Source organism: Myxocyprinus asiaticus, chromosome 17, assembly GCF_019703515.2.
Source record: "Myxocyprinus asiaticus isolate MX2 ecotype Aquarium Trade chromosome 17, UBuf_Myxa_2, whole genome shotgun sequence".
Lineage (NCBI taxonomy): Eukaryota > Metazoa > Chordata > Actinopteri > Cypriniformes > Catostomidae > Myxocyprinus > Myxocyprinus asiaticus.
Window position 1 is genome coordinate 39,029,733 of NC_059360.1, and position 12,186 is coordinate 39,041,918.

General features: G+C 36.0%; 1 protein-coding gene across 4 annotated transcripts in view; it reads right to left on the reverse strand.

The window, feature by feature from the left end:
• The window catches only part of LOC127454688 (forkhead box protein N3-like), a 122,261-nt gene that overhangs the window by 85,040 nt on the left and 25,035 nt on the right, over positions 1-12,186 (reverse strand). Inside the window, exon 1 of one of the 4 annotated variants that reach the window (XM_051722059.1) lies at positions 3,823-4,003. The exons of the other annotated variants lie outside the window; for them this stretch is intronic. The gene's annotated coding sequence lies outside the window, so the exon portion shown is untranslated. Of the gene's footprint in view, positions 1-3,822; positions 4,004-12,186 lie in introns of those variants that run through there. 4 annotated transcript variants of the gene reach the window in all.

Consider the following 12,186-nt stretch of genomic DNA (forward strand, 5'->3'; position numbering starts at 1 on the left):
ATCCTTATTAATATTCTATTGATTTTTGATAATTGATAATTATCTTTGATGACTGTTGAATTTGAATGATCAATAAGCTAGTGTTAATTTTAATTAACGTTTCATCGATGTTAACAATTAACGATTATCTTTGATAATTGTTGATTTAAAGGATTAAAAAAGCTAACATTGCTTCTCATCAATGTTCTATTGATTTTAATAATTAATAATTATCTTTGATAATTATTATTTATTGCTAATAACCAAACTTGCTCCTAAACGTAGCACACTACATTTACTGGAGCCCCATATGAGGTTTTAATGAGTTAGATTCAATTAATTAATTTAAATATTAATTAATAACTAAAGAAATAATAATTTATGACTAAAGAAATAATAAAATATAATTTCTGATAGTAACACTGATCTAAACAACCAGTAAAGCCATACATTAAAACCAAATATGAGCATAGGTTTTGTTTTTCTGTAAAGGTGAAGTGTGTAATTTCCACACCACTAGCATCACCAAATAGAATGGCAAAAATGATGACCGTTTTCAAACAGGTTTCCTGAACACTACACATTGGGTGGACAGACAGATAGTTGTGCTCGACAGATGGCTTATTTATCTCTATAAATTAAGCTGGGATATAAGAAAGCATTTAACAAATGTTCACACTTCAGCTTTAAACTGCCATTGTGCAGATTCCTCAACAACGTGACCCACTTTATAATTGATCATCATTCAGAAAAGAGATACAATTATACTTGAGCACCATCAAGAGCAGTATCTTGAAGTGGAATGGAATCGCCTCTTGTTCAAACTAACCATCCACACATTGAAATGCAACACAGACACTAAAATCCTTCATGAAAAATCAATGTACTGCATCTTTCCAATGAGGAGCGCTCATCTCACTCACTCTTCGATGGGGCTCTCCGGTCCCGTGAGCCGCTGCACAAGAAAATTATATTACAGCTGACAGTAAAGTAATTTAATTTCACTGTTGCCATGACAACGGCAGGCTCTGTTTAGGACAAATTTTCTGGCGACTGCCAATTGTGTCCCGAGAGACCCAAAACATCATTCTTGACCATTATTTAAACTTCAAAGAAAGTTTTTGAACAATATTTCGAATATCATATTACAATGAGGTGCCACAATGTGAATTCATTTTACACTACCATTCTGAATTATTTTAGAGTAAACTGTTCAAAGCGTTACATAACTTCAATGCACTTTTTCATTTTCAGGAACATAAATCTGGTATTTTGTTCTTGGTTTAAGCTTAAAACCAGATATGCAATGAGAAACATTTTCACGGAGGGTTACTATGAAACACGCAATACACTCACAAAATAATGTGAAACTGTTTCTGTGAAAATCTTTTGTCTGTACAATGAAAGTGAATGGTGCAGTTAACATTCTGCCTAACATTTCATAAAGTCAAATAAAGCATGCACACTGATGTACACAGCATGCACACTGATGTACAATGGACTGTTGTGAATAACACATTATATCAGATGTCCAGGCTTGAATTTGTTTCTGCGGAATGGTGTATCTCTAGCTGTAAATGTGCACCATTGCCTTCATTCCAGATGACAGCAGAAAGCCAGATCACAGAGGGTGAGTTAAAGCTACACATAATTAGGCATGATGCTCTGATCAGATCCCAAATACCATCTGCCAGTCTAAATCAACATTTGTTTGGCAGCCTCATTATAAATCATTTATTAAATGCATGCATACATACAGTTTGTATTTAATACAGTGATTTACATCAGCATATGCAAACAATCGGCCGTTGTGGCTTGAAAAAATTAATGTCCCCCTAATGTATGCCATGTGTTAAGATGCATAGCTTTATAATATAAATGGCTATATTCTTTTACATGCCAACATGAGTGACATAACAAAGACAGCACTTTGACAAAGAACACAGCTTTGTTCCCTCATCAGCAATCTTAACATCTGACTAATAACCGCATGTTTGAGAGCCAAGAGAGATTCTCTGTTCAACACACATATGCAGACTGTCCTGATGTTACAAGTCGGACAACAGCCAAACTGTCACTTTTCTGTTCGGTTGATTGGGAGAGCTACAATGAAACACACAAAAAACTAATTTAAAGAGGGTGAATAACAAGTACTAGGCCCATTCAAGCTGGTAATAAATCGCTCACTGAGGCAGTCAGCCATGGAAATGTGAAAAAGCTAACTTTACATATGTAAACCTGATGTATTGATGTATATGTCGTTAAGTCACATTTTCAAAAATTACAAAAATTAAGGCTAAACTAGACTTTTACATTTTCTGAAGAAAATGTGCAGGCTGATCTCACTGTGAATTCGTCAACAGTATGTCAAAAGTTCTGCTGCTGAAATCGGTCTGTGCTTACAGAAAATCAAATCACTGCCTCCATTGGCCGAAGCTGGAAGTTTTGTTTAACGTATTGGCACGTGAGCTTCAGTTTCCGGCTGAAATGTCCATATTTGTATTGTTTTTGTTGTAAATTATACAGTCACTGAGCACTTTATTAGGAACACTATGGTCCTAATAAAATTCCCGACGTGGTCTTCTGCTGTTGCAGCACCTCAGCTTCAAAGTTCTATGCTTTGTGCATTAGGAGATACTATTCTGCTCACTACAACAGAGTGGTTATCTGAGTTACCATAGCCTTTCTGTCAGCTTGAACCAGTCTGGCCATTCTCCGTTGACCTCTCTCATCAACAAGGCGTTTCCGTCCACAGAACTGTCGCTCACTGGATGATTTTTGTTTTTGGAACCATTCACAGTAAATTCTAGAGACTGTTGTACATGAAAATTCCAGGAGATCAGCAGTTACAGAAATACACAAACCAGCCCATCTGTCACCAGCAATCATGCCACGGTCGAAATCACTGAGATCACATTTTTTTTCACCATACTGATTGTTGATATGAACATTAACTGAAGCCCCTGACCCATATCTGCATGATTTTATGCACTGCAATTCTGCCACACAATTGGCTGATTAGATAATGGCATGAATAAGGTGCACAGGTGTTCCTAATAAAGTGCTCAGTGAGTGTATAATACAGTCAACAGGAGTGCATATTTTATTAACTCTACCCTCCAACCCAAACCCCAACATTAAACCTAACAGTCAGTAGAGTAAAAATACAATCTTAGAGGGAAAATGCAACCTCTCAATCATTACCATCACCATTGTTTATGTGAGCGTGATTACTTCCTGCTTCCAACAGGACCAGAAACAGAGTCTCGGATGTTGCTCCCGGGGTACACAAACTTTTGGAAACAACATGTAGAAAGTTATAGTACACCTTTCCTTAACAAGCCGCTTGATTTGAGGCATCATTAATTGTCTATAGCATGAACGGTGCGAGACAAATTACACACTAAAGTTTAATACTTAGTGTCAAGGGGTTTGGTCCTTGTTCAAAGCCTTACCTTCAGTAAAAGAAGGAATAGAAATAACGATGACTTCTTTGCAATCACCACTAATAATATGTCAGAGTTGACTACTGATTGCTTCAATTTCTTTCATCTCCTCAGCCTTATGATGAACTTCATCTGTCAATGAAGTATAAATAAGTGCAGTTTCTAAAAATAGTTTTTTGTTGTTGGAGAGTATAAAAAAAAAAAAGAGTAGCAATGACTACACCATACTAAACTCAAAATAAGTCCATGGTAATAAGAATACTTATACGACAAGAACGGCAACATTACATCAAAACCATTGCCATCCCTCCCTCTAGACCACTATTTCCTTACACCCAATACATTTAACATCCATCTGGCATATAAATATGCCTTTGAGAAAGTTAAGACTTGTTACCTGCTCTGAGATTTCATTCATACGCTTGGTGTAATCTTCTCTCACCACTTGTGACAAGCACTTTCCTTCCTTCCTTCGAGTCAGAAGGACATTTGTTTGTAATAACACAAAACAGTCCCCATAATTCTGAAGTGCACAATACCTCGCTTTTGAGTGCATAAACACTTCACAACCAACGTCAAAATCCTGGCAAGTCTTGACTCATATGCCTGAAGTGTTTACCTGTGAGGATTCTCTTAGAGGGTGTGACCTGCGTGAACTCCGCCTTGAACCAGAATCAGATGTCATGTGCCAATAACCTTACTACCAAGGCCCCACCCACTCAAACGGCTTATTGGCTGAAGGCTTGTGACCTCCTATGGGCTGCAGAGACTTGTTTCAATGAAAACAGGCAAGAGTAATTTGTCATTTACATGAGAAAAACAAACAGACAAAGACTTAGTGTGTTCAATATCTGTATGGAGCTCTGAAAACATATCCAGTCTTTACAGCTTTTGGACTCGGCTCCAAACAAAAAGTCATGTGCTCTCAATGCTCAGGATTGAGAGAGAGGTGAAAAGTTACATTCTCTTTGCTGATGAGGTTGTAAAAATCTGCACTCGGCTTGTTTTTAAAGCACTTCTCTTATCACTGTACAACAGAGAAGTGGAAAGCAGACCTTTCATACTCCTCAAAGTATAAACCATGTCTAACTCAAAAGTTTTGACAAAGCAGCCACAAAACAAGCACTCAGCCATCAAATAGCTCCAATTACACCAGAAATAATCAAAGGGTTTTAATATTTGCTTGAAAAACAACATAAAAAGTTGCAGCGAGCCTATTTATCACAGCTGAAACTACAGCTTTTAATTAAAGCTGGTCTATGTAGACTGCACTGACTTTTTGTGCTCACAGTTTTGTTATGCCCAGAGCCAAGTATTGAGCAAGAGTTTCCACAGTCTAACACGGTTATCGTGGGTTGGTACTCGCAGAAATGATTTACAGTCATTCTTTTGATTAATGTGCCCAAGTGTATGTTATCAAAGCCAAAAAAACCTTCTGTGAACAATATCACTCTGAAATGCTGTCCCACATAATTGACTTGTTGTCTGAGAGCATAACAGTAAGAAATGAATAATCAGTAATACTTTCTCTCTCTCTCTCTCTCTCTTAACTTCTTCTGAAAGGATGAGGTCCTGATTAGAAAAGCGATTCCCAAGAAATTAAAAACATTCTATTTTATTAACAATTGCTTTAGTACTTTAAAAAAGAATTACTACTATTTTTAGTAAAATATTTTTATGTTTTTATAAAGTACACTTTATTAAAACAAAGCTTTGCTCTGAATGTGTACAGTATCAATAACTACATATTTTAAAATGTTGTCAGTCAATAATTACATTATATCAATCAACTGATTCCAACCAATAACTTGTAAATTCAAGAGTGTTCTTGACAAGTTCATAAAAAATTGGCTCATAAGGGTCATGCATTCATCAGACTACACTGATACACAGCTACAACATAATTTCATAGTAGATTCAGCATATGAATAGCGATGCAAGAAACGCTGTCATATTAGTAAGAGCATATTAGTAAGTTGTTCTGTCTTAATTGGTGGAACATCATGAAAAATGAAAATGAAAATCACTGAACATTCAGTTACTATATATATATATATATATATATATATATATATATATATATATATATATATATATATATATATTTAAATGGAATTGGTTCTGAATAAGATCCCAACCCTTGTCTTGATGCCATGGTGAGATAGTGTTGGACCACTGAAAGGCTGATTTAATGCTAATGCCCTTAAAGGGATGGTTCACCCAAATTATCTCATCATTTACTCACCCTCATGCCATCCCAGATGTGTCTGACTTTCTTTCTTCTGCTGAACACAAATGAAGATTTTTAGGAAAATATCTCAGCTCTGTAGGTCCATATGCAAGTGAATGGTGGCCAAAACTTTGAAGGTTCAAAAAGCACAAAGTCAGCATAAAAGTAATCCATATAACTTCAGTGGTTAAATCCATATTTTCAGAAGCGATACGATAGGTGTGGGTGAGAAACACATCAATATTTAAGCCCTTTTTTACTATAAATCTCCACTTTCACATTGTTCCTCACTGTAAAAATAAAAATGGCAGCTGTGGTTGCCAGAATAGTTATGTAAAAAATACAGTACAAATTTAAACAACTTTACAGAGCAACCTGTACATTTTACAGTTTAAAACTGTTGCAATTTACATGACCACAATGGCACTGTAAAATAAAAAAAAAAATAAAAAGTTACATTTACAGTAAAAAAAAAAACACGTCATAAACTTGATATTAACCTTCTGAAAATGTAAAAATCTGCTATAATGGTAATGTCAATCACCGTAAAAATTACAGAAGAGCACATGATGACATGAAGTTCACCAATAGTAGCTCTTCTAGGAGCAATGACCAATAAACATGTAGAGACGGTGCTCAGTGTCACTCACACAAACACTAAACACCATCAGGGTAACACATGTAAAAATGTTAACAATGCAGTAAACATTAAACTACATCAAATATAAAACAGAATACCCCAATGTACGTAACTGATGTTAAAAATAAGAAGAAACTTGGAAATATTATGGGACATGCAGGGAATTGTGGGAATGCCCGATTATTGTTTTTTACTGTAAGATTAACAATAATTTATTGTAAAAAGTACATTTACTCTCTTGTTAAACAATGTACATTTTTACCATTAATTATACAGCAAAATCATACTTTTTACATGGTTTATTTTTATTTTTACATCATTTTATTGTAAAAACTAGTGTATTGTCTTAAAATACATTAAACATTTTTACTGTATATTTTACAGTTAATATTCATTAATCAATTAACATTTTATTTCTGTAGCAATTTTACAGTCTTTTACTGTTAAAATTACAGACATTTTTTATAGTGTTCCTTTGTTTTTGGTGATTCGCATTCTTCGTGCATATCGCAGGAAGGAAAATTTACAGTAAAAAAATATTGATCTGTTTCTCACCCACACCTATTATATCGCTTCTGAAGATATGGATTTAACCACTGGAGCCGTATGGATTACTTTTATGGTGCCTTTTTGTGTTTTTTGGACCTTCAAAGTTCTGGCCACCATTCACTTGCATTGTACTGACCTACATAGCTGAAATATTCTTCTAAAAATCTTTGAGTTCAGCAGAAGAAAGTCATACATAGCTGGGATGGCATGAGTGTGAGTAAATGATGAGAGAATTTTCATTTTTGGGTGAACTATCCTTTTAACATACTCTTTTGTTATGATTTAACATATAGCCTAATTTTACCCACTGTGAAAGAGGTGAGGGGAGACTTAAGTGAACACATCTGGAGTATTAATGAAAGTCTAGCACAATAGAGTCTTATTTATCCTGGATGTGTTCCTTTTGTCTCCCAAATCTTGTTTCTCTCTCTGCAGTTAGAATGAGTTTGTTTAGCAGAAAAAAAAAAAGAAAAAAGAAAATCATTAAGAATGGCCCAAGTATCCTTGGACCATTAAGGCAACACAACGTTCCCCCTTATACTAACTTCTGTCATTACAGTACTATCTAAATGATCCTGTTCTAATTTAAGCACACAGCTAGCCTGGATTTACACTATGATAATGTAAAATTGTTTTATCTCATGTTGCCCAATAAGCAGATTACCGTGAATGTTCTACCTAGTAGCTGAGAGCTTATTAAAGCAGAAACAAAGACTTGATAGTGTCAGAGGCTGCATATATTTTCCCCACAGAGGTCATTAGGGTAGATTATCATAGTTCTGCAGAGATAGAAACTCCAATACCAGCTCCATTCTACTCAGACTAGGCTGCTGCCCAAAAGGAAAGGTTGGTAGTCAGGCTGCCGCACAACTGTGTCACCACGGTTACTCTGAGCCACACGGGCGTCCGTTTCCCTAGTAACGGGAGGATGGCTGGGACGGTGTGACAAGCTGTGTTAATTCTTTCACCCATGAACCCCAGAGCATCTGCACCATTTCTCTTCATTTCCATCGGAATCCGAGAACCCATTAAAATTGTCAGTATTTCACTACATCTTGGCTTATTACCACCACATTTTCATTCTTTTCCCCAGCATTCCCTATGAGACACGTGGGGAGCAAAAAAAAAGGGTCAAATTGAACAAGAGCTCTGAAATAAATGCTGTAATGGATCTCCATAAAAGCACAAAGCTGTGTTTGACTGTGGATTTATACCTATAATGTAATCACGCTTAATGGATCTAAATCATGCTACCAACCCCCTCATGAAGTACAGCAGCCTTCATCACTAAAACGCAGAGAGCAGGGTTAAGAACTCAGGCCATTCTCTCTTTAAACAGCACTGGGCTTCTTGTGTAATTTAGCTTCCTGTGCATTTCTGTCTAGATCAAAAGGTATACTGGATGCCCAGGTAAACATGCTGAAAGATGCTACTAGTTAGCAGCTATTTAAAATTCTTCCAAATCAATATGAAGTACACTAAAGCAGATGATAAGCATACTTTGCTTATGGCAAAACTGCAATAATGATATACATAGGTAAAGCTGATTAATCAGCTGAAATTTGATCATTTATCTGATAACTGTGTGGATAACACAAATGTACAAAAATTATTATATTTTGAGTAAATACTGCATAAAATAAGTGTTCATTTCATCATCAAGTGCTCATTATATATATGTTGGCATTATGTCAGCTATCATACATCCTGCTATTTAGATATAGGCATTGACATCAGCATAAAAAAAAACTAAAAAAAAAACATCTCAGTTGAATTACTAAAGTGTAATATATGGGTGTTTATCAGCTTCAGGCACTTAGCACTGTGAACTATAAAGTAAAATCATGCTGAAAGATTTTTCACATTCTCCCTGGTTTATTTAAAGGTGCACTCAGTAATTTTTTCCTCGTTAAAAATTTTTAACTCCTAAAGACATGAATTGTAATTTTGCAATATATGTAGGAAATCATGACCACTCACATTTAAATGAAGACTCCAGTCATATCAGTAACCTTATAAAAGCTGTTTTATTCTACATGGAGAGGGTCCGCACAGGGGGGCTGCCATGTTAGAATCACATGACCGTGAGTGCACCTTTAATTTGACTACTGACAATGTCCAACATTGTGTGTACATGCATCATAAGGCATTTATGACATTTCTTCCAAAAAAAAAACAAAAAAAAAACGGAAATGACAGTGATGAAGATTACATTTTTTACGTTTTTTGAAATAAAATGGCCAACTCCTTTCTCTTGCTAAGGCTAATTTCATAACTAACATTTTATGTATCCTAAATACACACAATTAAATAATATTTTCACACTTTGTGTAATTTGGCAAAATTAAAGCTTGATTGGAAATTATGCTTAACAAAAATACTTTGCTCACAAGTGATATTTACCTTTAATTTTTTTTTTTTTTTTAACATCACATATAATGGATTTTCATAGTTTAATTTTGAAAGTCTGGGACAAGGCTAAAACAATCAAATCTGTACATAAAAGGCATTTTGAAAAGTACCAAATATAAATGAAGGCCTGGTAAAACATCTTCAATTCAGATTTAATGAGACCTTCACATTACAAAAAGAAAATAAGTGAAATCTGTTTGTTTTAATTATCTGCATTACCAGATACAGTAAATGTGTAGATAATGCACATTTTGTTTTCAAATAGTTAAGTCTATTTTGAAAAAGATGTTTAATTTCAGAAAGTTTGTGCAAATTTGATAGCCAGTTATAACATCTGCCATTATTAAATAAATTGTACGACATATAGAGTACATAAGCATCATATCAGCCACCCTGCTATCTATATGCCAGTATCACAAAACCCATACCAGACGGCCACTAAACTGTAATACAGCATGACTGTGATTTCTGTTCCTGTTTTGAATTAGATCTGGAACCTTTGCGTAGGCAGTCCCGATCTTTAGCTATTAGGCAACCACCACCCAACACTGGCCCTGTGTGGGGCCGGAGGGGACACACAGTGATAAAATCAGAATGGCTCCAGCTCCCAACCCAGTGCAGATGAACCGCATACGACGATAGTGAATCTGACAGAGCTGCTGCGTTGATGTGTATGACCCGCTATAGCAAAGAGCCTGGTTTTATCACCCCGCAAATCAAATGGACCCAGCTACCATGGAGCTTTAAAGCATACAGTTGTGATTGGGGACACACATAGACACACACCTTGACATTAAAATTCTCTCTGAATTGTGCTCCCATAGGTTTATATCTTCTCCGTGTCGCTTCCCAGACGGTGAGATTGTGCCGGGCCCTGGCAGTCAGGCTAGCTGGGCTGAGGTTTAACATTTCACAGAAGGTCAGTGAGCATAGTGTGATTTGAAATCCAGCAGCTTTATCTCTATTGTAGAAACTGGCCATCTCCCCATGAATGCCACTGCCCTGCTGGGGCTCAGCTAATACAGCAAAGCATCCAGGCATGAGAGTACAGGCTAATTTAATCCCAACGACAGAGGCGCTAGCAGAGAAAAATGTCTGCACAACACTCAAATACGTTTACAGACATATCTCAATAGGAAAAACAGGAGGATGATGGGTAACTGTTTCCTAGACACCTTGCTTAACCTGGGGCTGCAGTATGATCAAGTAAGCCCCTGTTGTTGCGAGCATCGGCTCTGGGCCTGGGGAGAACACACATGAGACAGGAAATTGAATTTGCTTGCGTATCGGTGACAAGGGAAACCCAGTTAGAAGCTGTGTCCATGGATGCGGGGCCTCAAGGGGAGAGGGCACTTAATGAAAATTAAGACACTGCACACCCAAACCACTCAGTTCTGCTGATCAGCGGGCCACAGTCTGGTACAAGACTGTATGTCCGTATGACTTTGAGATGTTAGGCAAAATGTTTAGTACCTGTTATCATTTACTTCTACTGTATGGGGGGGGGGGGGGATGCAATAAAAGAGTTGTGACTGAGACTGTCATTTTGAGGCTAACACCTCTTATTTTGTTCCATAAAGAATCCGGGTTTTGAACAATGTGAAAGCGAATAAATGGTGACCGAATTTTCATTTTTGGGAGAACCATACCTTTAAAGAGTACCTATTATGGTTTTTAAACGTGCCTAATTTTGTTTTAAAGGTCTCATACAATAGATTTACATGCATCCAAGGTCAAAAAACACTTTAATTTGTTCATAATTTAAATTGCAGCATTACCTTTTTTTCCCCAGTGTCAAAAATGACTCATTCAATGATCCATTCTAAAGGATTCATTCTAACTCCTCCTTTCAGAGAGCCTACTCTGCTCTGATTGGTCAAATGTCCCAGTCTGTTGTGATTGGTCTACCACTTAGTGTAGTGTTTGAGGGCAGGTCAAAGCTGTTCAAGAGCAGCCAGTGAAGACCAGAGGCGGGTTTTTTGTTACCAAATTGTAGGTTAGTACAGGAAGTAAGTCTGGAATTACTAACGACTCGTTTCAGGTGTTCAGAATCGGTTCTTTCTTTTGGGAGTCAATAACTCCATTTGTCATGCACTTTGATTTTTTAAAACTTTGCAGACTTTTTTACATTCACAAACAGCTATATAACACACTACCTGAAAGGTAATATTTGAAAAACCATAATAGGTGCTCTTTAAAGATTCCAATTAGAACCAGAAAGAGTTTTCAGTCTGATGCCATAGAAGGATCCTTTTTAAAGTCAACAAGAAAATGACATTAACGACCAATTTTACTTCCATAATATTATGCATTTCATATTAAAAAGGTGCATCCCACTTTTTAATTTTCTTTCTCAAATTTATTGTTATTTGCTATATGACCATAATCTTTATTATATGAATTGGCATTAAATAATTGACAAGATTTTAGAAAAGCTGCATTACCAAAAGTAGCCTGCCCTAAAACATTGCCTAAATAGCTATTTGGTTAACATTCACATGTAATGTGTATTAAGAAATAAATATAGGATAAATATATGTTTTGATGTTGAACTTAACCAAAGTCTATTTCAAGGCAAGTAAGCTATTTTCTATAGAAACAAGCAGAATAAAAGTACAGCTCCTATCTACTTGAATCAAGAAAGACCAAAATCTCCAAAACGGTTGGTCAAGATTAGGATCAAATAACATTTCAAATTAGCAGTAAAATTGGACACAAATGGCTTAATAAATTGTGCTTCTTTAACTAAGATTAAGGAAAAAACTGACATGCAATGTCTGTATCTAAATAGTGATTGGCTCTTTTACCTGTAAGGTGGGACTTCTTTTTCAACGTCCACCATATTGGGTGTTCCAATTTCTCCAATTAGTGCTCCATCTTGGGCTAAATAGTCTGTTTCAACTTTTTGGTCTCTAGTTCTTTAAAAAATG